Genomic DNA, 26,582 nt, shown 5'->3' with positions numbered 1-26,582 from the left:
AGCTGCCCAGAGAGGAAGTTGGGTCATTTACCCCAAAAGTGTCCAATAAATGCTTAGATCTTGTATTATGAAACATGGCTTAGGGGTTGAAAGAGTGGTGGTAGGTGGACAGTTGGACTGGATGAACTGGGCATCTTTTCCAACATTGGTGATCCTATGATTCTACATTTCTACATCATTATGAATTCAGATGAATACCACTGCTTTCAATGAAGTTGCTCCGGTAAGTGTCCAAAAATATCCTTCTCATTAATTGTACATTATATATACATTATATAGTATGTTATAAAATATATATACAATAACATACATAGTTGCACTGAAGAAATCTCCACATGCTTTGAGACAAGAGGGTTTGAGCATGCAAGACGGCAACAACTGAAACAATTAACATTAAAGAGTTGACTTCTGAAATATGGGAACAAAAAAAAGAAAAAAAGAAACACAAGAACACAAACTTCTCAGCAACTTCCTGACAGGCTTCTCCATAGTCATGTGGTTACGCATAGAAAAAATATGTAATATTAGCATTTCGCTTTTTTCAGCATTATCAGAAATTTGATATACCCCACTATCTACATAACAGTTAGAAAGAGCTAATTCCTGCACTACAGAGATAACTTATTGATAACCTACTGTGAAAAATATATGGTGGTTGTGACAGCTGGTTGCTTCCCCACCTTCTCCATCTACACACACAGTCTAAGATCAATTTTCCTTCTCCTTGCAGCTCGGTGCTGCAAATGGCATTCACATCAGTCATGTAAGAAAAATTGGTGTAATAAGACCAGTTAGCCAGACCTCCTGTGAGATTTACCAAGTACTGCACCTAGTTCCTCCAAACCTGATGACCTCCCTCACTCCCTTCACAGTGTGGTGCAGTTGGCAAGCTCAGTGTAGCACTAGGAACGAGACCTGGCGACCGGTGCCTAAATTCCTGCTGGGAATTACAGGCAGAGAAAAGACGGAGTTTAAATGAATCTGATTTGAACAGATTCTTCTCCTCCTCCCCAGTAATGCTTTAGTCTCTCCAAACGTCTGGCTGTTAAATGTCACCTTATTAATTTCCTTTTTTGCAAACTTGAAAGTCAAAACAGATAGCAGAATAGAAAAGAAATATGAGGCTATAGCCACACTGTCCTTGTTCTAGTACACAGTAATATTTTCTTCTGTCCAGGTCCTACTTAAAACTGCTTACATTAGGCAAAATCTACTTATAGGAGTGGAAAAGAAAATGTCCTTCTGCTTTCAAAAAGCATTTACTAAAATTCAACCAGTGCCAGAAAAGAGGAGGGAGTAGAAAAACAAAAACAAAACAACAACAACAAGAAAAATTAATTATTTTTAGAGAGAATTTTGATTTTTTTTTTTAATGTCAAGAAACCTGTTTTCTTCTTTTTTTTTTTTTTTCTTTTAGTTATAATATATGGGTTGTGTTTAATTAAATGCCACATTGAATTGCTGATACTCAAACTCATTTCACAAGGCCATGCTACTTGTTAGATCATCTGTGAACACACTATATTAATCACATCACCTAGTGCCACAGACTAAGCAGTGAGATTCCAAAACAAATATGATGGATTTGGGCATGTATTTTCACTGGCAGTGAGCAAACAGCATATGCCTGCATCTCCAACAATGCTCCAAAAATCTCTGCAAACCATTCTAAAGCCCAGTTACAAACACTACATATAGGTTGCTAGATAGATGGAAAATGAATCAAATCTGATTAGAAATAATAAGCAAAGACAAAGTAATGGAGCAGAATGGCTTATAGCTCCACCAGGAGCTGCCCAGGAACAAGAAACATAGTACTGGTGTGAGGCAGAGACAAAATAAAATTGTTCTATTTAGCACCAGTACCCTTTACCTGGATAAGAAGACAAAAAACTGCAAATAAGAAAAGACATCAGAATAACAAATATCTCCAGATAGTCACTTCGGACCTATTCTGAAACAACAGAATACACTTTAAAAAGCAGTAAAACCAATAAAAATCCAGTCATCTTGAAAAAGGAGAGTCTTAGCTGCAATAAAGGCAGTCAATAAAGAAGCTCTCTCATTTAAACATCAAATGCACATTGTTTTGCAACACCTGTTATTCAGCCATAATAGCTTTCTTAACCTGTCAAAGTGTTTAAGCTGAGGAAAAGAAATGGGCCTCCAGCTGTGCGCTTCGGTGGAGAAAGCCTGTGCGAAACGATATTAGTTTAATGAAATGTGTACAGATTGTAATTGTGGTAATAAGAGGGCAATTCCCTCAGGGGCAGTAGAAAGGCGGTGAGCGCAGCCAAGCAGAAAACAGAAGCTACAGACTGAAGAAAGACTGATATCCTGCATGCAGTCTCTCACTCCCCAGCCATTGCAGAGCCCTAGCTGGCCTTCTCCCTATCAGGGTCAGGACAGACCCTCCTTGGCAGTCATCTCTAGAGAAGAGGTCCTAGAATCTGGTTCAAAACAGGGCAGCCTGACGTGACGGGATCTGCAGCATTGGTTCATAAACACATGTTGAGATAGAAAAGCAGAAAAGCTGTGTTCTGAAAACAAGCAAAAACAACAACAACCAAAAAAAAGACAAGCAGACCATTTGTAGGAGGGGAGGAAAGAGTAATCTTGGACTGCTTACAGACCTTCCCCTCTGTTTCCTATAAGAATGAACACTGTAGTTTTATCTTGCTTGACCACACAAACACAGCATACCCAGACATGCCAGGCAAATTCTTGCAGAAAACCTACAAGTGTGTCACATTGCAGCAAATACTGTTTAGAAGAGCTTCTGATCTCATAAAATCTTTGTCAACTGAGTCTACTGCAATAGTTTGACAGCACAGTTCAATAAATCCATCCTCATGGCAGTTCAGTCACAGAGATCATCAATTCCTAGCAGTATTTTCTTAAGGAAACCTGACTCCAGGATGTGAATAGCTCAGCAACCAGCAAGGCAGAGATGCTGAAGCAAAACCAAGACTTTCTCTTCATAGATGTGCAGCTATTCACACAATTGTAGACTTCCTTGGGTTGGAAGCCATAGACTGCTCCTGTTCACACCACAGGTTCATAAATGCACATATAAATAAGCAGAAAAACGAAAAAGGCAATGCTTCAGAGTACTCTAAGGTGACTTTCATGTTGGAGGACAGTATCAGGTAACCTTTAGAGGGCCCTTCAAATTCCTTATTTTATATTCTATACTTCTACGCTAATAGTAGACAGTAAATAAAAAAGAGAATATATTCAGAGTCAGAGACAGAAAAAGACAGCAATGAAATCAAGGAAGACTGAAATAGTCAAAATAAAGGAAAAATTAATAAGATGGTAAAATGAAAGTATGAGGGAAAAGGGAAAAATTTACAGTAAGTCTTAGACTGAGAAATAAATGCACAAGAATAATGTTGTGGCCTCACTATGGCCTGCCAGTATTTGAAGGTGGCACATAAACAGAAGGAAGAATGACTGTTTATGAGGATGGATAGTGATAAGACCTGGGGGAATAGTTTCAATCTGAGGGGAGGCTTAGGTTAGACATTAGGAGGAAGTTTTTCACACAGAGGATGGTGACAAACTGGAACAGGTTGCCCAAGGAAGTTGTGGATGCCCCATCCCTGGAGGCATGCAAGGACAGGCTGGAAGTGGCTATGGATAGCTTGGTCTAGTAGTTGACGGCCCTGTACATGGCAGAGGGAATGAAACTAGATGATCACTGTGGACTTTTCAACCCAGGTCATTCTATGATTCTACGTTCCAGAAAAGCATCAAAGAAAATGAAGAAGTGGAGAATCAGAAGTATTTTATCTTAAGGACAAAAAAAAATGAAGAAGCTGAAAGAGGTGCAAGTTAATAAAAAACAGATGTCAATCCAAGTTAAATCCTGTGTTTGGAGTTGAAGGAAAGGAAACTTTTTGGTCAGGGTCAGAATTCAGGAATGGAAATATATGGCAATTCATCCAGACTGTTACTAGCAGTAATAAATACCATGCTGCTTAATTTCCAGTTGTCTTATTTACTAGTGAAATGCCAGAAAAAAATACATAACTGTAATGGTTTGCAGAATAATGTTTTTTGGTCTTTTTTTTTTTTTTTCCTCCAGTGTGGGTAGCTCATCTTGTACCACTGTCAATCAGAAAAGCAACTGAAAAACGTCATTTGGAATCAAGCAGCCATTCACCTGAAAAGGATTGCATGGAGGTACCCAAAGCATTAAATGGCATACTTGGTGATCAAGCAGTGAAAGTTATCCTGCCTAACACTGCTCAGAACACTACTGACATCTCACTATAGAAAAAGCATCTTCAACATACAGTAAGGAGAGTAGTGCCTATATCTGTTGCAGGCAAGTGTAAAGCGATATCGCAGGTAGAGTGGGAGTCTTAGCTGTTTATTTTAGGAACTACTAGAAGATTAACAAAGGCTATCAATGTTTCAAACATTCATGTTCAGCACAAACCTATTTCTGCTCCTTATACACAGAAGCAAGCTGAAGCTGCCTGTTGTCATTTAGAGATTTCAGCAAACTGCAGACTTGTACTTCAGCTCTCCTGTAGAACTTAAGGGAATATTATATTGCTTTGAATTCATTTCCCTAATTGTAAGAAATAGCTTGCAACATGATGGCTGTAATTAGTTAGAAAAATGTTGAGAGCACAGTGATAACATTCATCAGACTCAGAGAAACTATTTCCCTGTGGGTAAATCTGTGCCACTGGTACAGACATCTTGCAGCTCTTCCCTAAGTGCCTTTAAAACTACTTCAGCTGCAGCAGCTTCGAATCCAGGATAACTTGGATGATACCGCTAGCAAAACGTTCGGTGCAAAAGGGAGTGAGGGGCAAGGGAGGAATGAAAGGCAGCACTCTGCTTCTCCATACTATGTGTCTTTTAATGAAGGTCGAGAGAATTGCTCAGACTTCTCCAGCTGAGGCCTCAGTTGCAATGTGACACCATCACCTCTCATCAGTCACATCTCCTTCTGAGCAGGGATGTCACAGAGAACAATGTGACTGATGCAACCTGACACACATGTCACCATGCCAGACCTGCCAGCTGGGAAACTGAGAAGAAGAAAAAAAAAAAAAAGGAAATAAAAAGAAAAAGAAGGAAAAGGGCTTCAGAAAAAAAGCAACTGATAAAAAACACATGTTCAGGGGTTATTTTTGTTTTGTGTTGCCTGCAGAAGTCAAAAGAAAAATACAGTGCAGAAAAAGACAACTGATTAGGTACAAATCAGTGAGCCAATAGGTCCAATGGAGGCTTAGGCAGACCTTCCAGAGCAGAGAAAGATACAAAGCAAGTCAGAGATGCATCTTTCTATTTCAATCCTTCTGAAACACTGCGCCAGAAAACCGAGCCTTTCCACAGAGGGTAAATTTGCATCCCTATAGACTAGGCTAACACATGTTCATGTCCCTCTTACTGCATGAGGTATGTTCTGATTTTCTCAGATGAGAAAGCAGAGAGATATTTGCTTATGAAATTAAAAAAATTAACATCATTTTAATTGAAGACCAGAGGTAATGATGAAATAAGTATACACTCATACACTTCTGCAATACATACATTAATATCTGCTTGAGGAGTACAGAGACGTGAGAGCGAGGACTCCCACAGTTGGAGACAACCCATTGCTTCTTCACTGCAAGTTGGTAAGTCTTCTGAGTCACAGAAAACTCAGATAATGGCATCTCAGCCAAAGGCACTTCTGACACAAATGTACAATTGGCCTCAGTGAGAAATTAATATATCTAAGATGGCTATAAGAAAACAAATTTAGCAAAGTAAAGGCTCAAGAACATTGAATTAACATTGTCAAGGCAATTTAGAACAACTTAATGCTTTTATTTTCTTATTTATTTTTTCATCCAACTGCAAGCCTTTCTTCCAAAGAGTGATCATAGAAATACCTGGACACTTGCATATGAACAATTGCAGCACTGCATAGCTACAGAGGTGCAAAAAAGAAATGGTGGAGCATTCCTATTTGTTTCCCTTCCAACATTAGCTAAGCTATATTTTACATATTGACCCAGATTCTACTAAATTCAGTTCCTGTTTTTGAACAAGCGCCTCTCTGACAGAAAATGCTGTCACTGGGATGCCAAAGTAATTGTCAGCAGAGGCAATATTTCTTGTTACTTCTTTTGTTATTTTCTTAGCTAAATGCTAATTTGAATATGGAGAAAATACAGTTCAGTTGCCATTGCATATTCTAGAAATCCCTATCCTCTCAAGCACCAGTCTTAAAAATGAGTACCCAATTTTCTAATGCTTGAATTTTGAGACTTAATTACCAATATTCCTTATATAAAAAGAGTAGCAAGTGAAATGCCACATCAGAAAATTTCTCTTCCTTTTTCCTCCCTAAAAAGTTTTCAAATGTGCTGCCAACCTAAACTGTTCTCACTGAGCAGCTCCATACTTGCTTGCAGGTACTGCCATCTAGTTCTCCTCACTTATCAATTGTCTCTGGGCGCTTTCACTGCTAATGTCAATCACTGAGTGAGAGGTTTACATTTGCCTGTCAGTGGGTCTGTGTTCATCTTCCAGAGCAATTTTTCTTCTCCTTAAATGTCAGTTTGTTTAACCATAGTCTGGTCACAGCTGCCAACTGTGTGCCATGGTAGCATTTCCAGTAGAAAACAAGAAAACTACTGAACATGAAAACATTTAGTTCTGGCTTAGCCTCAGGCTGTACCCTCCTCAGGGAATAACCCAAGCTGACTGCTAGTTGCTGATATCAACAAATTCTTTTTATTGCCTTGTTGATTTTTCCTCTAATTGATTTTGTCATTAACACCACTTTGCCTGTAAGTTGTGGATGATCCAGAGCCAGCAAAGGTGGGCCAGCAAACCTACCATTTGAGCAACAGTACAGTTCCCTTCCCTTTCACTAACAGGCTTACATACAGAAGACATGCAGTAACCCACCTTCAGAGCTGGGTCTTGACAGCACTTGGAAATTAGCTATCTCTATTCTAGCACTTCTCATTAAATTAAAAAAAAAAAAAAAAAACACCACACCGTTGTGGCATATTAATGAAGTACTTAAAAGTTTAACTACCTGAACAGCATTGCTGATCTCAATATTATCTGCAATCTAAATCAAATCCACACATTTTGCTGATTTCTTTCTTTTTATATTTGTGGAAGGACTAAAAAAATTAGCTCAAAGAAGTAACTGCATATTAACAAAATTACTGGAGGGAAAGAAAAGGTAGGAAAAGGAATGAGAAGGGCAGATTTGAAATGGGCCAGTATCTTTCAGACCATGTAAAGGATCTCTAGAACCACAATCCCTAGCAGAGGCATGAAGAGCCAAGGGATGAACCCTCTTTGTGGTGGAGAGAAGAACTTCTTACACAGTCCCATTCTAGTCCTGCTGCAAAGAAGAGAGTGGCTATCCAGTCCTTCAACACTGCAGGGACACTATCACTGCCAGTGACAGTGTCTTGTGCTGAGACATAGAGTAACAGCTAATTATATGCACCACCACATCCCAACTCATACACAGGTGACAGTGGTCACATGGGCCACAGATTTCAGCCAGAAACTGAAAGATAAAGAAGTATTCAGCAGGAATTTCAAATCAATATGAGTGGCAAGTCTGAACATTCAGAGTTATATACTGTTACTTTTGTAATTTATTTATTTCAAATAAATGTATTAACAAACCCATTACCAAAATCAATCAGTAACCAGAATGTTTTAAAATATACCCAAATTCATATTCACAAGCTATTGGTTACCAATACTTCAATTCCATTTGGAGACTAAATATACATTAACTTCCATATCTTTAATAGAATGAATTGAAAAAACTGAATGGTCACAATGATTTGTTCATAATAAAGTCAGGGAAATAAAAAATAGAGACAAGAACAAAAACAATTGTGTATATGATGTCTATATACCACTACTTCCTCCAGTTCCTTGTAGGATGCATGAGGCATACCATGAAGGATGACGATTAGAGATAGTTTGCTTTAAAGAAAATGAAATTCAGATCAGGTTCCAGTGACCACATATCAGGTCCATCAACACTGTCATCTTACTCCTTTATCTTTACCACCACATTTGAAGGAGACTGAAGCCAGCAGCCTGGATATGAAATGCTGCCTCTGCACAGCATTCAGATTTGTGTTTCAGATTCATTTTTTCTTCTTTCTTTACTATTCATGCCTCTCTTATTTTTTAATTTCCTCCTCTGTAAAAACCCACACTTATCTCAAGCTTCTAGACAGTCAGATAATTTTCTGTGTTTTTGGGTATTTATTACTGGAATGAAATGAAAATTAATATCCATTCAAAAAATATGGATGTACCTGTCCATACTACTGAGAAGCAGATTCTATTGGTAGTGTGGCCTAAGAGGGTGAGTCAATAATTAAACTATGTTCCTTAAGCAGCATTACTTTTATCAGCCCAATTCAAAGACTCGCACTGTTCAAATCCCAATCCAGATCCACAGCTGAGAGCAAAATAATAAGTGAGGATATAGAGTGCTGTCTACCACCATATCTGCCCCTCTACCTTCTTTCTAATTAATCCTCCTTTCTTCTCTCATTTCTGCCACTTCCCAGATTTTCTTACTTTTTTCCTTCTGGAACTTGGGTAAGTCTTCCTTTCCCCGTGCTCCATTTCTTTATTCTCTTATACCAACAAATACTCCATAGCAGACAGATTCATTCATCTCTAGCACCTTATCTGGTGGAGCATATGTTTCTTTTCTTTGAGGTCAGATTAACTATTCCTTATAAATGGTACAAAGGAGAAATATGCATTGGCAGCAAGTTCTGCTACTCTTAGCCATCATTTCTGTCCACTGCATTAAGCCAATTTAACATGCTTAAACACGCCTTTTGTCAACAGCAACAAAAGCAAAAAGCAGCTGAACTCTAGTTAATAAATCATTTTCTAGAGGTAGAAAAAAATAAGATGACAAGCAGTTACTGCTATATGCAATTCTTAAACAGAGGAAAAGTGAGAAGTTTGTGATCGTAAAAGGTATATCACACATACATTTCTGTATATATTCACACTCCAATAATTAAAAAAAATAAATCACACTGGATTCCAGTATGCCTCTTCAAATGTGAATTAATCCATCTGTAGTTGGTCATGTTTCCTAAATACAAATCCACTGGTGTTTAAATTTGGGATGCAAGTCTACATCATAATGCCAACTCCTTCAGCTTTCATGCATGTGTGCGTTTATTAAAAATATCAAAAATATGAAATATAAAACCACATGAGAGCCATAACATTTTCCATCCATTTATATCTTCCTCTGTCCAAGGATAAGATGCGAAAATCATAACAACAATGAAGTAGCTAAGAAGAGGTCAAGATGCTTTAAAAGCTAGTATTTTAAAACCATACAAATAATTATTTAAATGTCTGAGATGCATCAAGCTTGAGTACAAAGCAAGAGAAAACAATAAAAGCTGATAAAACATCATCATGAGCTGTCATTAATCCATGCTGGTTATCCAAAAAAAATAAGAAAGAATAGGCAGCATATATATGCAAAGCAGAATGTGCTTTTCATTGTCTTTCCTAGTGACCTTACCTTTCTTCCAGGTGGTCAGTATAAGCAGTGAAGTACAGAAGGTAGGTTTCATATCAGATCTACTATATTAATACTACGCAGGGCTGTATTAATACCTGTGCAAGTCTAGTCAAACAGGAATTACAACCTCCTGTGAGCTTTGCCCAATAAAAAGGACCTTAAAAACAATGAACAAGCTTTTTTTTTAAAAAAAAAAATTAAATTATTAGCACTTTTAAATTGTTGTCTTATTTTCAGTTGGGAATTGTTTTCTTCAGTGTTTCTGGTACGATGCGATGTTCTGGCTCTAGATAAAAAGGCTGACAACACCAACATTTACACTTGCTGCTAAGCAGGGTTGTACAGAGCCAAGGCCATTTTCAGTGAAGGACCCAAGGAGCTTGCAGGGAACAGAATTAGTGCATCTGACTTACACTGGCCAAAGTGATAGCCCATTCCATATTATATCCCACAGAAGGAGTTTTGAAGGAGGTGGGAGTTCATCTCTCTCTTCCTCTGCTCAGGGGCTAGCTGAGCTTCAGTTGGAGTGGTGAGCAATTGCTTGTGCATCGCTTAGTTATTTACATATTTTTATATATTTATCATAACTACTATGATAATTATTATTTTTATATTTCTCTATCTTAGTAAATACTTTCAACCCACAAGCTCAACTTTGTTTTTTTCATTTCTCTTTCTTATCCCACCAGGAAGGGGGAGAAGTGAGTGAATGACCTCACAGTGCTTAGCCACTTGCTGGGTTAAACCATTACAATTATCTGTTTTATCTGCTTTCTGCCAAATATACCAGCCACGTCCTGTCTTCAGGGAGAGCTTCCAACTTTTACTTCATCCTTAGAATGCATCTGAACCACATACCAGTTTCTGAACAAGTCCTCCAAAACAGAAGCTCATTCGCTCGCTACAGAGGAAGAAATAGCCTTGACATATTTGTTTTTATATAGCTTGCACAGTACTGAGCAAAAGACAACTGAAAATAAGCTGGGATGCCCAAAATGCTGTTAATTTACAAAATTCTATTCTTGCTGGGGAGTACCAGCAAGAAATAGGTAGTATTAAGAAGCAGAAGAAATACTTAAAGTTGTTCTGGCTGTGCTATATACTTGTATGGAGAACTTTCCTGGTTCCCACACAGGTTGACAGAGTTGAAAATCCAAGGCTCTAAGCACTTTATATGGAAACAACACATGAAGGATTTTCAATGTTTACAACATTTTAATCTTTTTTTCCCCCCACGTATTTTGATGCAATGCTAAGCTTTCTTTTCCTTCTTTCTCTTCACTGTCATTGCAGTGGATTTAATCTTTCAAGAGCACTTTGAAGAGAAATTGAAAGGCTGTCTGTGTTCAGGGTTAAATTACTACATCAGAAAAGCAGGTTCTAATAAGTTTTTGATAAATATCAAGTTAAATATATACAAAAATAGTTGTTAGTTTGTCTCATATATGCAATTTCATAGAAGAGTGTACTCAGTATTTTCAAAAAGAAAATCTTTCCACATGCAAATTAATTTGTTTTTAACTGCAATTGGTTCCACTCCCCCACCATGGCTGATTCCTTCAGAATGTGGAAGAAAACTAAGTTAAAAGGTAATGTGAACAATTATTTAGAAAAAAAAGTGAGAGAGAGAAGGCATAGTAAGGATTCCATGCAAAAGGATTACTAAGTTACTAATTAGAGAAGTGTCATGCTTGCAGAAGAGCACTAGAGTTTTAAGAGTGACCAAATGAAGTTTTTCGTTTTCTCTTCTGTAAACATAAGAGGAAAATAAAGCAATGTGTTATTCCTCTCCCCAAATGTAAAGTCTGAAAAAAGTTTGACATTCTGAACCATTAAGAATATGGTATTATCCTAGACACCACCAGTTTGTTCCCTCTCATAAATTCAATATTAGGCCTGAACAAAATAGGAGTCTAAAGTTTACTCTCTCTTACTTTTTACCCCCTCACAGAAGCTATTTGTCCTTACACAGCCACAAAATTTAGGTTTACTCTACCCTAGAGCTAAGTTGAAGGACAATCAGACATTTCAGCTGGCACAGCATCCTGCAGGCAAGGAAGGAGGATACACATTTCATTACTCTCACCCCCAAGCACTTTCTTCTGTGCCTACAGTTACTGGAGCCATGGGCACTAATCAGCAGGCTGCCTGCCTAGAATAAAGGCCGCTATTGCAATGACAGTCTTTTGGTCTTTTCCATCATTTTCCGGTAGAAGAGATGGGTTTAGGTAAAAAAAACATCACATTTATGGCACATTTCTTGGAGAAAGTTCTCTCATTGGCACAGAGCATTCATGCAGCACTTTCTCTGGTTTCCCTGGACTTCTGTAAACGAACAAGGATGAAGCTGTCCAAAGCCTTTACCTCTGCCAATTGCAGTAGTTCTACTGTAGACACAAGCTGACATACCTTCAAAAACATCACAGAGATGACATACTGATTGCACATGGGAATGCATTCAAGAAAATGTTGTATGTTTTACCTGAGGACACTCATGACACATAAGCCAGGCCCACTGCCACACAAACTAACAATAGGAAAGAAGGAGGAGGGTGTACTGAACGCTCCATGCTGACTTTCCAAATACAAAGGGCACAGGTCAGAGTAAGACAGATTACCTTCCCCATAAACCACAGCCAAGTTTATCAACATTGTGTCACAACCCCAGTGATTCAGAGACCCTTAACAGAGCCCTGAGAGGAAGGCACAGAAAATAAATGTTTCCTCCAATGACTAATGGACACAGTTGCTGGTCTTTTCTGCTTAGGCAAATTTGGAAATTTCAGAGTATACCTGAGCAGCACATCATTGCTCCATGAGCAGAAGCAGAGAAGACTGACAAGCTAAAACCCAGCCATCAGCTCAGAGCAGAGATTTGCCAGAAAATACTCTGTTTGCATATGATGGATAATTTCTGCTGGGAATAAAAGCATTTTTCAGATTACATCATTCTGTAAACATCCCTACCAATTACAAATAAAGGAGACAGTGGGGATTTTACTGCCTCTTACTCATCCACACTCCATGGAATAATTCTTCGTTAAACTTAATCCTTCTTTTAAAGCATCATGCGGTGTCCCTCATCCCATTCTGCTAATGCATACATGTTTGTAGAGAATGTCAAGTTCCTTTGATAGCACAGATAACAGAACAGTTCATTCTAAATAATGAGCCCTTGTCATAACAATAATAATATTATAGCTGTACTATATTTTTCACTCCAATCAGGTTGTTTATCTTTTAAATGAAAAACCTTGGAATAGTCATCAAGAGATTCACCAAGTTTTTATCTATATCTAACTACACAATTTATTAAAAATTAAAAAACAAAACAAAAAAAAAAAGCATTTGTTTCTTTCAGGTCTACCATTTAAAACCTCAAAGGAAAAATCTGAAATCCAACAACTGTGGAATAAGGGACAATAAATGTAGAAACATCTCATTTTTTTACATCAAGCCAAACAGAATTTCCTTGTTCACTGTACCTTGTGTCTCTGTACCATAGCTAGCATGCATCTGGACTATGAAGAAAGCCTCATAATAATACTAACTCTTTATTTTTAATGCTTGATATCAAAATGATTGTGTTAAGTTTCACAGACATTCTTGGACAATTATTTTAGCATTCAATAAAAAATAGAGCTTGGTCTTTTTTTGTCTCATTGTTTTTGTTGTTTTTGTTGGTTTTTTTTTTTTTTTTTTTTTTTTTTTTTTTTTTCCTAGTGCCCAGAACCTATATTTGCACAGAAACTAGCGTTAACCATACAGTTACTGTATTTGCACTTGATTATCAAAATAAGGCAAAATGAATATAACAGATCTTACTAAAATGTTGGCTTTTTTCTTCTCCTGTAAGATGATCTATAATATGCTGGAGAGTATTATTCTCCTTGCCACTCTTACTGCTCAACAGGGACACTGCTGGATGCTATACAAGACTGAAACCAATGTACCTTCGTTGCCAGATTTACTAAATAGAAAAAACAAAATGCAGTGGCAGGCCTGAAACCTGAAGTTCAAAACATAAACCTTCCAACCCCTTCTCCCCTTCCCTATTCCAAATACTGCTGTTGCAGTGATTGTTACAAGGGAGAGAGAGAGAGTAAGGATTCATACCTCAGGACCTGTGATTAGACTGTTTTGGAGTTGCCCTTTTATCTCAAATTGCAGTTTTTTCCCTCTTTTCACATCAACTCCAACATCGCTTCCATCACCAGATCTGCAAAATCATCCTGACCAATCACTCTAATGAATTTCTAAGCCTAATCCCTACTCTGCACCAGCTGAAAAAAAATATAGGTCCATAACCTCATCTACTTCAGCATTTCATGCTAAAATACAACATAAAACACTTGTCTTCTGTCATCCCCAAGAGAACTGGAGAGTAAATCAGTGTTCAAACAGCTTTGGAGCCTTAAGCAACATTCCCTTGAATTCTGTATGGTCCTGATCTTTATCAGAAATTATAACTTCAATTCTTATAACCAATCACAAACTCTCATCTCTACCCCATGAAAACCAGTTGGTAAAAAATTACTGTCTGTTGACAGGCTTAATAAAGTTATCTATTTTTGAATGAGGAAATGCGGAAGAAAAAAAAAAAAAAAGAAAAAAAAAACACTAAAATCTCCTGACTAAAAGACAAGCTTTGGACACAAGAAACTATTTTGAAGTAGCAGGAACTTAAATTCCCCTTAAGTAATTCCACGTAAGTTTTGCTCAATGATCTGGACAAAGATGACCTGATCTGCAGCTGAGGTAGTGAAAGCTTTCTGCCTCAGAGTAAAGTGTTGCCACTTTCCCGCAGAGACCAGAAAAATCATTCCACTTCTGATTCTAAAATGCAGAATCCAGGACTGCAAAGTATCACCACATCTGTGCCTTGATACAAGCTGTCAAACTATCTTGGAGATATGGGAATTTAAACAAAATAATGTTGCCTTTGATTAAAAAAAATCTTTATTGTGCTTTGAATTCAACACTACCCTATCTCCCCTCCTTTCCCCTGTAATGAATCTTTAAAACTTCGTATTGATTTGCTTTGGATTCTGTTGCTTTTTGCAAAAAAGTTGAAAATTATGCTACCACAAGACAAGCATCAGAAAAAAAGAACAAAAAACAGTAATTAAAAAGTTAACTCAGGAAAAATAAGTGGAAATCCTAAGAGTTTCAGCAAGGTCTCAATCATATTTTGACTTTTGAAATAAGTGGGAACTATCTTCTAGAACTACAGTAATAAAAGGAAAAAAAAGATTACACAGTCTTTTATAGCTCTAGACAACAAAAAACATTTAACCCATAACTTCTTACGTAGAGTTCTGTACTTGTTCTGTCTCTCAGAATCATTGACAAGGGCCTGGTTCCATCCACTTGACTCCCACCACCCATTCAGTACTTACAAGCATTTATAATATTCCCTATCAAGCCAAGGAAAACAAAAATCAGCGTATAAGAACTTCTTTTTGTGTGAGATGCATTTTTAAATCCAATATATAAACAATTGCATAATCTACTACATGATAGACTCTTCAAAGAGACATTTCCTAGATAAAAAAAAGCCATTGTAGACTTAATGGTAATATATTTGCAATGAAAGCATGCACTGTATTTCAAAGCCTACATCAAATAATTTCCCTTTTGTGCATTCAACCATATTTAAAATATTAGCAGGGGAAATGTGACTAGAGACAAGTATAGAGAGGCCATTCTTGAAAGGGGGGGAAAAAGAAAGAGAGACTTGAATAAAAATGGGGAAAATAACCTCACTTGTTTTACTCTCTCATGTTAAAACCTGCAAGTCTAGCACAGCTCACCTTGTTTAATTAATTTGTTTTATCACTGCAGTGTACATGAGAAAACTAAAGTGGAATCAGAAGGTATTCTGTTGGGGTTGTTTTTTTTTTTTTTGTTTTTTTTTTGTTTTGTTTTGTTTGTTTTTAAAGAGATGAACTTGGCACTCAGCTTTTGAAATTCATTTTGCTTAGCAGGCTTCACTTTATGTTTCTCATGGCTGTAACTGCTTCCATTTACATTTTTACTGCATTTCAGTTCAATTCAATTTGAACTCTAAGCAAGATATTCCATATGGTGAAAAATCCAGACGTGATTCTGAGGACAGCATACAAACACAAATGGCACAAATGTTTTTTCCTATCCATCTACCTTATTTTCAAACAAATGGGCTCACACATAACAGACTCCTTCATGTGGAGTGTTGGTAAAATATGCCTTTCACATCAGAAAACAGATTTGTGCATGACAGACATGCTCCAGGAGAATACGTGCATAAGCAGAGACAGCTGACTGAAAAACTACAAGGCCACAGCAAACACTGCCAGGCTCTATGAAAGTTAGCCAGCATATGAAGGGACAATGACTGTAATATTTAAGCACTGAATACTCTCCTGCCTCCTGAGGGTCAGCTGATGTGACGTCTACCCAACAGTGCCAGCAATCACAGTTCCTATTCAATAAATGTAGTTGTGTCACAACAGACCCAGAAGATCATTCTCAATACTGCAGTTATTAGTTTTTATCCGCTACTCTCAGTGGCTATTTTTCCACATGGGAATTTTTCAGTATGAGTAGGAGAGTATCTTTCTGAGATAAAAAGAAGGGAGAATCCAACATAATCTGTGTTGGCAGGAGAAAGATGCTAGGAGGTACACAGAACCCTTTGACCATTATCTCAGCTTTTGTCTTCATAGTCCTTCATAGATGACATGAATAGTTCTCTCCTAAAAATACTTTTCCTAAATATCTCTCCTAAATACTTTTAAAAGCAGGGCATGTCATTCTTCCACTGTGGTATGCAACAGCACCGCAGTAATTGGGAAAGGAAGGAAAGAGACAAGAGGGAAATGCTCTGCTGATCTTCACTGAGCAAATTGATGCTGGCTCTCACACAATCCTGAGATTTTTACGTAGGGACTGAGAAGCTGACACAATTACTAATTACAATCAACAAATGAGAGACCATTGCGTGAGCAACCACACCTCAGAGCTCTGTCCCACATAGCATATAAGGTCTGGACTCTCAAAAGGGCCTACAACAGCACAGAATTATGTCTCCTCATAGTCCCATCCAACTGCATTATAAAATGCTCTGTTCACAGTACAACCTCTGCTCATCAACCAGATCATGATCTGATATTCACAAATCTCATTATTTTCCCCCAAATTTTGTCTTCCTCATGAGAAAAGATCTGAAATGAGGCTCTACAGATAAATGGTGTTTAGCTCTGAAGGGAAATCATCTGATGTGGCTGTTCAAGGGTTTCAGCTAATTACGCTGATTAACCAGATTGATAAAAATTCAGAGCACACTTATACATTCACTGAGGTGTACATGTATAAATGCAAAAAAATAAAAAGACAACACACAAGAGAGCTGTCAAAGTCTCTAGACAAATACATTCTTGGATCTTTTTCTTAACCCTGATAACCTAGGCTCGCGTTAGGATCTCTCTCCCAATTCACAAAGAAACGATTCATAGTTTTCTGAAGACAGAAGTTCCTACTTACACAGGTGGAAAGTCATGAGATGATTTTCCCCACTGTGGCAACAAAATTATAAGGATTAACAACAGAAATACTAAAAAAATCAATTTGAGGATAAGCAATCTAATTAGTTAATTTCAATGTTAGCATGTGCATTGCATTTGGGCCTTCCCTTGAAATCTTTGTTCCACTGTTAGAGGATCAACTTTGCAATCATGTTGAATTAAAACACACGTGATGGCATTTAAGCACCTAAATGCCTGTACAACAGTGGAGTTCCATAGCCAGAAACATAACACTAGCACTTACATCCTCAAAAATCACTGCTATGTTTACTGATAACCAGTACTATGTATAGCTATGATATTGTAAATGAAGTTCATCTGATTAGCAAGTAAAAAAAACCATTAAGGAAAAGAAGGCTTTCATAAGGTAGCACCACTCAAAGCAACTTTAATCTGAAAGGACATGCAAGAGCACAGCACATCCCCAGTGTATGGGAACTGCTGAGTCATGGCCTGAACCACTAGTCAAGCCCTGAGAGGACAGGTGAAAGCAATTCATCTATGCAACCGCAAAGGATGGAGCCTGGCTCCACCCCTCTTGGACCTCGTTTAAGGGCTGAATGCCAACAAGTGAAGATCTCTTGTTGGAGATCCCTCCTCTGCGTTACTTCTGGAGTTACTTCTGTGAGCCTAGGTATTCAGAGACGGGTGAGCATTTCTCTTCTTTCTTTTTTAAGACCTTCCCATCGTGCTGGTCCCTCTGCTGTTGCACATAGGCTCCTTGAAAATCCCACATAAATTTAAAACATTTGTAAAACAAATGTAAGAGAAGTACAAGTAGCTGCAGGATTCATAGTGTAATGTGTAGTTTGCTCAAAGGATCCTGCACTATCTCTCATGGAGTTAACTAGATCAATCTATGCCTGTGATGGGGGGCAGTAGGCCCCTGGACCCCAGCTCCACAAAACGGGAAGGAAAAGGGATAGGGAGATGGGGTCTGGGCTCAATGAAGGAAAAAAAATACAGCAGCAACAATCTATGGAGGAAAACTTATTTTACTAACTATGATATCGGAACGCAAGATAACACAATATAACACAACCTCATTGAAATTGAGATTAATAAAGCAAATAAGATAGGAGAGAGAGAGAGGTCCTGAGACAGAGTCAAACCTGAAAAAAACATGACAACATCCCAGACACGAAAAGAAAACTGCTGAGCTATGGTACTCAAGCCAATGCCACCTAGAGTGAGGTTCAAGTGGCCTCAATTCCTTCACCTTCCAAAATATCCTTAGGAAAATACCTGCCCAGGTGATGCAGATCACCACCCCTTAAGACTAGGCTAGCAATACTGCTTGCTGTCACAGGTTTGTCTCTACAACTGCAAGTTCTAAATATTAGTTTGTAAACATAGCTATCTGTATAAGATTGCAAAATTTCACCTGTCCCTTGTACAAACCAACAAGCCAAAGGAGCACTCTTTTACAACATCCTCCTAAGCCATTCATACCCAGAAATCTTGGAAATTCTTCCACAGACTGATGTAAACATTTTTTCCTGAAACTTGATGATCCCAAAAGGCTTATAATATTAATGAGAGGCCGTTAATGTTTAATTTTCCTTGTAAGGCATAGGCGAACAGGTGCACTTTAAAGTATAACATGAAATATTAGAGACAAAGTATTTCTTATTATCAAAGGGTTTACCAGATTTAAAAGGTTTAAAAGATTTTTAGTTCCACGTTAGTGGGTATTTTGTTGCTCTCCCTAGAGAGCTGGTAACATTTAGCCAGGCTCTAGGAGTAACCTTTACAACGTTGCTTATAAAGGCACCACAAGGGATATTTCAAGATACACAGGCTGGGAACTTTTCTTTGTGATGAGGGAGGAATGACAGAGAGAGGGATAAGAATGTCCAAGAAGTACTGTTATTTATTTGTGGCGTATTACATGCAAAAGGCTAGTTAATCTAAGGAAAGACATACTGTAGATAAACATTTCAATTATGTCTCTTAGCTGTTCCTCTCCAGGTTCTTGGAGCTAATATAAGACACAGTCAGAAGCACCGTTTAGAAACCAAAATAATCATTAACTGAAGCTAGACAGACAAGCTTATTCAGATTAAGTGTTTCCCAAAGAATTTTCAAGCACACAGTGCTGAAGATTACACAGAAAAAACACTTGTGTCAGTAAATCATAGAATCACAGAATCATTAAGGTTGGAAAATACCTGTAAGATCATCAAATACAACAAGCAACTCATCATCACCATGCCCCACTAAACCATGATCCAAAGTTCCACATCTACCCATTTCTTTAATACCTCCAGGGAAAGTTATACCACTTCTTCCCTGGGCAGTCTATTCCAATGCTTTACTACTCTTTCGGATATTTTTTTCCCCTCATATCCAACCTGAACCTCTCCTGCTCCATTACCTTCATCCTGTCTTTAGCCACCTGACATATGAGGCCAATCCTCATCATCCCACACTCTCCTTTTTCAAGTAGTTGAAAAAAAGCAATAAAGTCTCCCTTGGGTTTTCTACTCTCCAGATTAAACAATGCCAGCTCCCTCAGCTAATCTCCATAATACCTGTGCTCTAGACTATCCAGCTTATAGCCCATCTATGGACAATCTCACAGGGGCCTCAATGTCTTACTCACAGGGAGGGGCCCAAAATTGAACACAGTACTCAAGATGCAGCGACAAGTACAGAGGGACAATCACCTCCCCTAGTTACTACACTATTTCTGATATAATCCAGAATGACAGAGTCCTTTTGGCCACCTGAACCAAGTGTCCATAAGGAGGAAACGTCCATCAGTCAACTTTCATGTGGGGTGCAAAAAGTATTCATTACAGCTTTAGGAGGCTCAACTTGTATTTGCAATTCCAACCATCTTGCCTAATCTCACACAACAAAATCTGTCCCTGCAAATGTGGCATTGGAGCTAATTTTCACACAGAAAGGTGATAAGCAGAAGCCATGTTAAGTTAAATGAGGGGAGATTTAGATTAGGATAAAAAAAATATTAGGAGGATGTTTTTTACTCAGAGGGTGGCAAGGCACAGGAACAGGTTTTCCAGAGAATCTGTGGATGCTCTTAGAGGTAATCAAGGCCAGGTAGGCTGAATGGGGTGCTGGGCACAGCCTGATCTAGTGGGTAGAATATCTGCCCATGGCAGGGAGGCTGGAACTAGATGATCTTTAAGGTCCCTTTAACCTAAGCCATTCTACAAGTCTATGTATGACAGAAAGGCTTCACTTTCCCTTAAGAAAAGGTTTGGAAGGCAGTGTGGAGTTGTGTATTAAATAAAAGATATTAACATACCTCTTAGGGCTGGTGGAAGACTTGACCTTTTAATGTCACAGTTTACATGGACAGCATACCTTACTTTTGAGTAGATTATTTAAAAGGAAATGAAGTCTAAGTGAAGTCCAACTCCCACAGAGGAAAAAAAAAAAAAAACAAAAAACAACCACAGCTGCTTGCATATCAGTATTTGTTCAAGAATTGATAGGCCATTTATTGATTTGGAGGTTCTAATAACAAGGCCATATCAAGGAAAACTCCAAATTAAATCCTAATATTCTGGAAGTTCTGTTTATCAAAAAAATAGAACAAATTTTAAGATATACCTATGCAGCAATCCTCTGAATAACGTGATCACAAGGACAATAAGAAGCATGAGTTGCAACTGATGCTAAACTCTAGTGCATGTCAAGTCTTTTTAAATTCTATCAGAAAATAGAAATCATAGGATAATCAACATTCATGTACAAACAAACAAAATCTGATTGATTCTGACTATTCTAAGCCACCTACCAGTGGCTTAGCCCATCTTTGCTGTCAATGTCTTCACATTTTTCTTGCAGGTGAATTTGTTTTGTAAGATGCTATGAAAGTTTTAAAGACACTGACAACAGTGGAAGGTAGCATCAGTTACCCAAATCAGTCCACAAGCTTCAAAATGACATAGATTTTTATCGTTCAAAAATGATACCAGAATTCATCTATATGAGTGTACAGCAGAAAACATTTGGACAAGTTGGACACACTGGGCATAGCCAGCAGCACACCGATTACTACTAGAACTGCTACAAAAAACATGATCTACTACGCTGCTTTGGTGGTACTTATGAAACCTCCTAAGCCCACTGTTTTCATTTGACAGGAGTAGAAAGGATATGAGCATTCATCAGATTTTGAACACAAACATCCATCATAGTTAACAAAAACAGTGATATAACTTAAAGGCACTCCCCCCAAAAAATCTCAGTTTTAGCCTTTCCCTAAGTAAGGTAACGGACTAGAGATCCACTTCAGAACGACACTTCTCCCTCATACTCCATTGCCTTCCACATAACTCAGAAAGCAGTGTTACTTGCTTCAGACTTCAAGACAAATGACACCCATGCTCAGTACATGCATTTGTGTTTTCTGGTCATCCTTTTGCACAGGACATAAATTGCTTTTTCATTAACTCCCAGTAAAACAACATAGCAGACGTAGCAGATGTTAGCTAATGAAAATACTTCTTTAAAAATCTTTACAAATGGATTTAGATTAGATCAAATGTATAATTGGAAGAACTTAGAGCATACATCAGTCCCTTGACATGTATTTGTTCATATGCCACTGTCACTAAACATCATACTGCAGTATTTCAATTACAAATGGGTTTTGGTCACTGTCTTTTTAAAGAATTTGTGATACTGATATTTCACATAGGCTCTCCTGACTGGTGTCATCTACATCATTTTATAAAGCTCTCAAAGGTTTACTACTGAACAAAGCATTCAATGCTCCAATGTCGTTCTTTCCAAGTTACAGCCACATCTTATAAAAATCAGTGCTCTTAGAAGACATTCATCAAGCAGACACTCGAGGAAAAAAACAAGTCCAATGATACATTTCTTGCACAAGTGTTAGCTGCAGAAATCATTTTACACGTACTCTTTTCTTTGGCACAAAGAAAGTATCAGGGCAGGTCACTTTGAGCTTTCCTACTCTTTATCAATTGATGGTAATTGTCCAAGAAGGCAAGATAAAAAGCAGAAGAGAACACATGGAAGTACTGCCACAAATACAGGCAGAACAGAATCCAGGCACAAACTATGGCTTAAGTACTTACTGCACAAACCAGACATCATTCAAAACAATGATCTAATTTTTAGGGCAAAGAATGAGAAAATACTCCTTATAATTAAAATACACAGAACAGAGTAGAATGTGAAGAAGAGCAAGGTGGCTCTATATAATTCATGAAAGACTGAAGTTTGAAAACAAATAAGGGTAGTAACTATACCCTTTCATAGCATCAGTATCTGAAAATCTTACTGGCAAGCAGACTACAAAAAAATCAGTCTGAAGTACTCAAGATGTTTATGTGCAACTTGCTAATGTTTTTTCTTCTGTAAAATATGCTTAAACACTTATTTGGCTAGTATGACCCAGAGCAATTGTTTTGCCTATGTTGGATACCAACCAGAATGGGAAGAGAGCTGCTAAAAACACAGCCTGACTTTTGCTACCAAAGGATTCCATATGTCAGAGTTTCTCAAGCAATCTAGGCACAACATATAGCACACTTGTATTCTGGCAGGTTCCTCCACTACATGGAGAAAGCCTTGAGAAATCCAAACCCACCTCCCAGAGTGGGGGTTTCACGTTATACCAAAGCCAATCATGCCTGCTCCTCTCTGTAAAATGAAAATTCTTAGGTTGTTTTCCTACGAAAGGTATGATTTTTACCCCCTCAGATACAAGGTCATTCTTAGTTAGAACACCCACAGCTACAACCTGTGAATTCCTGTGTTTTCCTTTGGCCTACTTGCTGGATTCTGTCTCAATAGCTATTTTGAAATTCACTCTCCAGATACATATAAGCTACTCTGAACTACAATCATCAGGCATCAAGATACAGCAAAGGACAAGTCAGTAGTATGAGAAGAAGCAGTCTTATTCGGCTAGCTGTAAAGCTGCAAGCAAAGGATTGTTGTGCTCTATTGCCAGTTCTAACACTGTTTCTTCCTCTTTGATCAACACGCTGTCTCTGCTTTGGACTTCTCAATCGGATTCACTGAGAAGGCCCAGAAAGGCAAAACAGACCTCAGACAGGTTATGCTGTGGAAAGCACACGTAACTTTTCCTTGGCCATCAACATATTTTCAAAAATATGCAGAGCTGACTAAAGACTGACTGGAATCTGAGCACTATTCAGCCTCCTACCACAGCTCTTGTGAAGTGGCTTCAAGCAGTAGCAATTACTTTGTGTACCCCTTGCATACTGATCTGTCAAGGCTTTGCCTTATGGTCATACACGGATTGCTCTGCATTAATATTATCAGCTTGCAAGATGTAGCAACAACAACAAGTAAAAAGAAGGCAGTCCTATGCTTTCAGACTCCACAGGGAATAGGGCTCGTCTGCAGAAAGGAAAGTTGTCAACATCGTTTAGGAACTTAAGAGCTCTGAATATGTTCCTCAGACTGCTCAAAGTGTCTTTAAAGTCCAAGAAAGTCAATACTGGCTGGCCAAACAGGAAAGAAAACAAGCAAGCAAAACCCTGGAGAGTATAATAGAAATGACTTAGATTTAAAAACAGAACAACAAAAAAAAAAGCAGCAAACAAAAGATATTTCTATGAAGGAGCATCACACACAAAGGACTATACTCAGAGAGAAGACAGGGAAAGCATATAGCAACAGAACACAGAGCAGGATAAGAAAAGGAGCAAAGCACATTTACTTACAAGGGCTGCATGAAAGTAATGCCTCATATTTTATTATTACTTTGGCCAGCAACATCAGAGGTGGGTACTGGTGGTATGATAGCAGAGACTGAACTTTCCCACCAATATTACCTTGAATTTTGTTGCCATGTGACAGATAGCAGCAAAAGGGCAGTCTGACAAAATGGTGCCTGACATGAAAGTGTGTATGAAGAAAAGGTGTGTCACTGAATTCCTCCATGCAGAAAAAAACTGCACCCACTGACATTCATCAATGCTTGCTGAATGTTTTTGAAGAGTGAAGAGTGGACGTGAGTGCAGTGAGACTGTGGGATGTGTGTTTCATCAGTGAAAATGAGTCACCTCCTGGTACAAATTTTTAATGAGAGCTACAAGCAGGTTCTTGTCCATTGCTGACAAAAATGCATAGCTAATAGTGGTAACTGTGTTGAAAGAGTGTTTTGTACCTCCACCTGAGTTTTAATGTGTTCTTTATATCTGCTGTATTTTCAATGGAAATAAATGGGAGACATTACTTTTGGAACAACCTACATAGAACAGTACATGAAAAGAGAACTTATTGTGACCAGGTAACCAGCCAAAAGGCCACATCAATACAGCAGAGCTAAATCTTTGCTCGTTCTGAACACTGTCTAGCACACGGAATATGATGTACAGGACACACATCTGTCCAATTAGGTGGGTCACACTTATTCTGAACTGAGAAGAGACACAATGTCATAGATGTGCTCCAAAAAGGAAACACAAAGCAAACAATAGTAATGTGTATTATTATAAGAATTACAATGCTGATTAGTTCATTAGCAGCAATGTACAGAAATAGACATACTTTTTCCTTAATGCAGGCAACAAGCACATGCTGTGCTACTCCATTAGATACTGCACAGCATCAGTGAGATCTAGCACACAAGCCAGCATTGTAGGAGGTAAAGCACAAAGTAGAGTGCACGCTTTAAACTAAAAGTATCAAGTCCTATCTATGTTCTAAACTGCTTGATCTAATGCACTAACAAAGAACGTACCTACTTGTTATTCCTTGTTAAATGCTTTCTAGAATGAAATATCACAATGAAGCTGAATATTCTAGGTCAGACCCTTCAGCTTCAGTGAAACCTGCAACTTTTTAATATTATTTCTCCTCATCTCTGGAAGGACACAGCTGAACTGCAATTTGCATGTTTAGCAACTCATCCAAACTCTTCCTGGTCAACTAAATATTGTCTTTTATATACATTTAAGGACATTGTCTACAACTGGCTCTGAGCCTGGTCAGCCTCATACATTAAAATCATTTTTATAATTCCCCACACACATCATGTAATGACAATGATACAAAATAGCGACTGCTTTGAAGGAGACAAAGCAAACAGAAAAGACTCATTCATCTATTTATTTTCCTATTCAATGATTAACTGGCTGTTCGAGCTAAATTTCTTTATCATTTTTCAGAGGTTTGCAGTGGCAAGAATTATCACTACAGAGTGTCTCCAAAAATGATTAAATATTATTGCTCCCTAAACTCAAATCAACTCTTCTACATCTCCATCCCATGAATACGCTCACATCTGCCAGTATCCTTTCTAGATGCAGGCTACAGCACATCCTCACATTACGACAATCTCTTTACAACTTAAAATTTTTAGGCAAGAGCAGCACAACAAGGTATAATTTATTTAAAGTATCGACAAAATAAGAACAGAAAAAAAGAACCAAATCATTTTCCTGTAAACATCAGACAGAAAATTCTGCGAGACCAGTGAAATCTATGTTTTTCTTCCATCAATTAAACTGCCTTTTACTCTTTTTAACTCCACACTGGCTTGTAGCCCCTCACAGAAAAAAAAAAAATTAGGCCACAATAATGGGACAGATTGTTCTTTTTGCAGAAAGCTTCTGAGTTGGTTTGCATTTGCATTGCAAATGCTGATGGTCCTAAAGAAAATGCAGGGGAAAAAAAATAGTTTCCCCATGAGCAACAGCCATTCATTAGCAAGCAATTAGCTCAGTAATAAGTTCTCCTTTCTCAGTTTGGGATATTTCAACAAATATCGGTAATATTTTTATGATAAATGTTGAAGACACAGTACAGTATTCAACTACAAACAATACACAACCCATTTGTCTTCTCATGTCAGACATGAGAGGCTCTAATTACACTGAACATTTCAAGGAAAGATTGAATGTTTGCTAGACAACTCTCCATTGATTGCCTTTGAAGCATAGTACTGGACTGCTGAAGGGAAAACACAGATCCTTGGCTCCAGGTAATTAACTTCCATGCTGTTTTTTTTCTTAAACCCTAATGAAGCCCCCTTGATGTCTTCATTACCAAAGGGTATTTGTTTAAAAAAAAAAAAAAAAAAAAAAAAAAAAAAAAAAAGCCAGCAGTCCTATTTCCCCTCCTTTTCTATGAAATTCCCTCTGCTATACGTTTCTCAGGTAAAGTCTTTGAAGTAATAATGGTCTGAGAAGTGCAAAGGGTGAGGGATACCTAACGGGACAGGACAAAACGTTAATGAGGGAAAAGCTGGAACAGAAGAGATACTCAAGCAGAGACAGTAAGAGTGCTTGACAGAGATATAACCAAAAGAAAAAGGAAGGCAGAACTGTATTATTAGCCCATGAGAAAGCAGTATCATGAAGTTAAACTGATAAAGGAAAAGAAAGAATCTTCAGAAACGCAGTAATTTGGCAGCCGAATCTCAAGGACATATAATATTTCTCAAAGACAGTAAATAAACTGTTTAGATTTCA

At 37.9% G+C, this 26,582-nt stretch overlaps 1 long non-coding RNA gene across 2 annotated transcripts in view; it reads right to left on the bottom strand.

Annotated features, from left to right (window-relative positions):
• Positions 1 to 5,929: 5,929 nt before the first annotated feature.
• LOC128080195 (uncharacterized) overlaps positions 5,930 to 26,582 on the bottom strand; it is a 32,062-nt gene continuing 11,409 nt past the window's right edge. For both annotated transcript variants that reach the window (XR_008206540.1, XR_008206539.1), the window contains exons 3-4: positions 7,908 to 7,977; positions 5,930 to 7,546 (exon numbers count right to left, since the gene is read on the bottom strand). This is a non-coding gene — a long non-coding RNA (uncharacterized LOC128080195). The remainder of the gene's footprint in view (positions 7,547 to 7,907; positions 7,978 to 26,582) is intronic.

The sequence above is a fragment of the Tympanuchus pallidicinctus genome, unplaced genomic scaffold (assembly GCF_026119805.1).
Source record: "Tympanuchus pallidicinctus isolate F22 unplaced genomic scaffold, pur_lepc_1.0 scaffold2, whole genome shotgun sequence".
NCBI lineage: Eukaryota > Metazoa > Chordata > Aves > Galliformes > Phasianidae > Tympanuchus > Tympanuchus pallidicinctus.
This window is presented reverse-complemented; position numbering and strand designations above follow the sequence as displayed.